Raw genomic sequence first — 5,248 nt, forward strand, 5'->3', positions numbered from 1 at the left:
TGTGTATTCAACCATATGGTAACATGTTCTTTCAGCTCGTCATCATCGTTGAAGTGTTGACCACCAAAGACAGATTTTAGTTGTAAGAAGAGATGAAAGTCGCTAGGAGCAAGGTCCGGGCTGTACGGAGGATGATGAAACGCACCCCAGTGATATTCCCGTAAGAGTTATTTGGTCACATTCGCCGTGTGAGGTCGGGCATTATCGTGAAAAAAAAAACAACACCTTTCGACAGTAATCCTGGGCGCTTGTCCTGTATTGCGCGGCGCAATTTCTTAATGGTCTCGCAGTAACTATGTGCATTGATTGTTTGGGCTCGTGGTAAGAAATCAATCAGCAAAATGCCTTTTCTGTCCCAAAAAACGGTGCACATGACTTTTCAAGGTGTCAAGATTTGCTTAGGCTTAACCTTCGTTGGGGACGAAGTGTGCCTCCAGTCCATTGATTGCCGTTTTGTTTCAGGGGTGTCGTTCAATATCCCCGTGACTATCCGAGAAAGAAAACCTTCGCCTTCTTCATTGTAGCGTGTCAAAAAATGAAGTGCACTGCCCATCCGTTGTTTTTTGTGTTCTTGAAATGGTTCAAATGGCCCTGAGCACTATGGGACTTCACTGCTGAGGTCATCAGTCCCCTAGAACTTAGAACTAGTTAAACCTAACTAACCTAAGGACATCACACACATCCATGCCGGCAGGATTCGAACCTGCGACCGTAGCGGTCGCGCGGTTCCAGACTGAAGCGCCTAGAACCGCTTGGCCACTGCGGCCGCTGTGTTGTTCAGTAAGAGTTTTGGGTACCCAAAGTGAGCAAAGTTTTCGAAATTTCAGTTTTTCAGTAACAATTTCATGAATTAGTGATCGTGAGATTTGTGGAACTTCCATAGCAAGAGCACTAAGTGCAAACTTACGGTTGTGCTTAATTTTCTCTTCAATTGTGTGAAGCAGTTCATCAGTAACCACAGACGGGCGTCTACGTCGTTCTTCATCGTGCACTTGATCAGGTCCTTCAACGAACAGCCTGACCCATCTTCTAACCATTGAATCACTCATAGCATTTTGTCCGTAAACCTCGCAGATCTGCTGATGAATTTGCTTTAGTTTAACTTTCTTTGCATTTAGAAAACGAATCACAGATCTGATTTCACATTCGGCGGCAGTTTCAATTACGGCTGACATAAAGAAGCACTACAAAGCACACGTCGGCAGCAGCGTACATATCTTCTCCTTGAGTCTGAGTAACTGCCGCGCAGGCTCGGAAATGCGATCGTAGCGCTGCCGCGGATAGAAATAGAAACGGAACTTACTTTGTGCACGACCCTCGTTTTTTAATGTGTAAGGGTTGTTGCACTACTTTGTAAACTGCGTTACATGTTTGGTGGTTGCGTGTTATAGGGTTTTTCAATGTTGCGAATTTATTTTCACAGAAACGTAAGTAATTGGTGTAAGGAACAGAATAAATCGTGATATACAGGGTGATTCAAAAAGAATACCACAACTTTAAAAATGTGTATTTAATGAAATAAACATAATATAACCTTCTGTTATACATCATTACAAAGAGTATTTAAAAAGGTTTTTTTTCACTCAAAAACAAGTTCAGAGATGTTCAATATGGCCCCCTCCAGACACACGAGCAATATCAACCCGATACTCCAACTCGTTCCACACTCTCTGTAGCATATCAGGCGTAACAGTTTGGATAGCTGCTGTTATTTCTCGTTTCAAATCATCAATGGTGGCTCGGAGAGGTGGCCGAAACACCATATCCTTAACATACCCCCATAAGAAAAAATCGCAGGGTGTAAGATCAGGGCTTCTTGGAGGCCAGTGATGAAGTGCTCTGTCACGGGCTGCCTGGCGGCCGATCCATCGCCTCGGGTAGTTGACGTTCAGGTTTCATAACTAACCTTTTTCGTAGGACTCTCCATACAGTTGATTGTGGAATTTGCAGCTCTCTGCTAGCTCTGCGAGTCGATTTTCCTGGGCTGCGAACAAATGCTTGCTGGATGCGTGCTACATTTTCATCACTCGTTCTCGGCCGTCCAGAACTTTTCCCTTTGCACAAACACCCATTCTCTGTAAACTGTTTATACCAACGTTTAATACACCACCTATCAGGAGGTTTAACACCATACTTCGTTCGAAATGCACGCTGAACAACTGTCGTCGATTCACTTCTGCCGTACTCAATAACACAAAAAGCTTTCTGGTGAGCGGTCGCCATCTTAGCATCAACTGACGCTGACGCCTAGTCAACAGCGCCTCAAGCGAACAAATGTACAACTAAATGAAACTTTATAGCTCCCTTAATTCGCCGACAGATAGTGCTTAGCTCTGCCTTTTGTCGTTGCAGAGTTTTAAATTCCTAAAGTTGTGGTATTCTTTTTGAATCACCCTGTACTATTAATGTTTAACGAGCCGTCGGAGTGCATAGGTTCTTAATACGAAAATACTCAGAAAATATTGTAGCCGTGGTGGGTTAGTGAGCAGACTACTGGACTTCTGCCCGGGAGATCCTGGGTTCAGCCGACACCACATCTAAAAGGCTTGGGTTCAGTCCCGGGTAGGGTAGGGGATTTTTCCTCGTTCCAGTCGCTCCGTGACGGACCCAAATCTACTCATCCTAGTATCAAATGAGTTTCGGGGATCTTACCCGAGGATAGCCAGCGGACCACCACCCTCCCCCTCCTAGCGCCGGGGCGATGAGACGCTACACTCTCCCTGCAGTCACTCTAATAGCGCGCTGCATCAAAGACATGACTCTTTTTTTTTCTCAGAAAATACCTGTGAACAACTTCTGGAGATTTTCGGTAGAGTTGACGGTTCACCCTGAATTTACTCGCACACGGCGTTACTGAGATGAATGATGACTAACTGACAACCTCAGCTGCTGATAGGTGTTGTTGTTATACCTCGATGTGGACAGCTGAAAATGTGTGCCCCGACCGGGACTCGAACTCGGGATCTCCTGCTTACATGGCAGACGCTCTATCCATCTGAGCCACCGAGGACACAGATGAATAGCGCGACTGCAGGGACTTATCCCTTGCACGCTTCCCGTGAGACTCACATTCCCAACTGTCCACAATTCTACATATGTATTGTACCTTATAGACATTTGCCCACCCACTCATTACTCGCGCACGCGCTGGCGATTCCCGTAAGAGTTAGGGCAACCTGTGCGCATTCGCACAGACAAAGGTCAATGGCTGGGTAGCCTTTAACTATATATACAAAGACAGTAACCTGTTCTCGAAAGAACAGTTATTGTTGATGACCGTGCAGCTTTTCCCTGAAATAAATGATGACTAACTGACAACCTCAACTGCTGATAGGTGTTGTTGTTATACCTCGATGTGGACAGCTGAAAATGTGTGCCCCGACCGGGACTCGAACTCGGGATCTCCTGCTTACATGGCAGACGCTCTATCCATCTGAGCCACCGAGGACACAGATGAATAGCGCGACTGCAGGGACTTATCCCTTGCACGCTTCCCGTGAGACTCACATTCCCAACTGTCCACAATTCTACATATGTATTGTACCTTATAGACATTTGTCCACCCACTCATTACTCGCGCACGCGCTGGCGATTCCCGTAAGAGTTAGGGCAACCTGTGCGCATTCGCACAGACAAAGGTCAATGGCTGGGTAGCCTTTAACTATATATACAAAGACAGTAACCTGTTCTCGAAAGAACAGTTATTGTTGATGACCGGTCGGGGCACACATTTTCAGCTGTCCACATCGAGGTATAACAACAACACCTATCAGCAGCTGAGGTTGTCAGTTAGTCATCATTTATTTCAGGGAAAAGCTGCACGGTCATCAACAATAACTGTTCTTTCGAGAACAGGTTACTGTCTTTGTATATATAGTTACTGAGATGGCCTGTCTTAATTACTCCTGCTTCAGTCTCTGTACGATTTCGGCTGTAGACTTTGCGATTGTAACCGTCTCTTCCTCCACCTGAGACTAATAATTGCCCTCAGCTCATTTATTTCTTGGACCGGCAGTGCATACATAGCTATCTGAAATAACTGAATAAGGTGCTGACATCAGATTGATGTTAATGAATGATCCTCTCACATTAAATGCAGGGTTGGACAGCGATATGTGGCTGTAGATCAATTGCACAGCTACGAGATGAGTGGTGACAGCAACACACAGTCTGTTATATGTGCCGGTCACACAAAAGATCTCAGAAGTCCTGGTACAAACTGATTATATTCTTAACGCATTCCAGTGTACAGCCAACGGCCTTGCCGCAGTGATAACACCGGTTCCCGTCAGATCACCGAAGTTAAGCGCTGTCGGGCTGGGCTAGCACTTGGATGGGTGACCATCCGGTCTGCCGAGCGCTGTTGGCAAGCGGCGTGCACTCAGCCCTTGTGAGGCAAACTGAGGAGCTACTTGATTGAGAAGTCTCGGAAACTGACATAAGGCTGGCAGAGCGGTGTGGTGACCACATGCTCCTTCATATCCGCACCCAGTGACGCATACGATCTGAGGATGGCACGGCGGCCGGTCGGTACCGCTGGACCTTCATGGCCTGTTCGGGAAGAGTTTATTTTAGTATTTCAGTGTACAAGCTACGACGGTAAAAAACCACAGAAATGCGATGGGTGTGGGAGAAAAGAGAGGAAGCATTGCGTTAGCGTTTGGCTATGCACTGAGAGTTTACCTTCATACTGCAACACTGGTTGCTGCAGCGACGCTGACTACGGCGCATGGCATGGACGCCGGGAGCGGGGCCTTGTTCTTTAAGGATATGGCCGCACGACATGCTGACAGTCTAAATGGCGTCGTAGACACGCCTCTCACCCTGGAAGTAGGGAAGAATAATTTACCTCTGTTGAATTTAGGGATTAGGTCCCGTGACTGACACTACATTTGTCTTCGTCGAGATCTAACTTAACACCCTTGCTTCCGCATCCTGTTCCAAGAAGCAGCTAGAGAACACCACCGCCGCACACCTACCCTCGCCCTCCGATACGTTACATAGAGTTATGCGCCGCCAGATGTGCGCCATGCTGTTATCTCGTATCTCCGTCTCTCGCATCACTGACTGTCTTAAAAATATATGCCTATAAATACACATCGTACGTCAAGTTGTATGGCGACGAATCGAAATATCCGCATCATCACAGCTCTGAATGGTTAATATCACGAGCTATATTCTAAAGACATCACACCTGGGGTTGATCATAATATGGGAGTACAGCGTGTATTCGCTGTACGCCAAAGAG

At 46.5% G+C, this 5,248-nt stretch overlaps 1 pseudogene; it reads left to right on the top strand.

The window, feature by feature from the left end:
• The first annotated feature begins 4,251 nt into the window (after positions 1 to 4,251).
• On the top strand, positions 4,252 to 4,369 carry LOC126261078 (5S ribosomal RNA; annotated as a pseudogene).
• Positions 4,370 to 5,248: the final 879 nt, after the last annotated feature.

Source organism: Schistocerca nitens, chromosome 5 (assembly GCF_023898315.1).
Source record: "Schistocerca nitens isolate TAMUIC-IGC-003100 chromosome 5, iqSchNite1.1, whole genome shotgun sequence".
NCBI lineage: Eukaryota > Metazoa > Arthropoda > Insecta > Orthoptera > Acrididae > Schistocerca > Schistocerca nitens.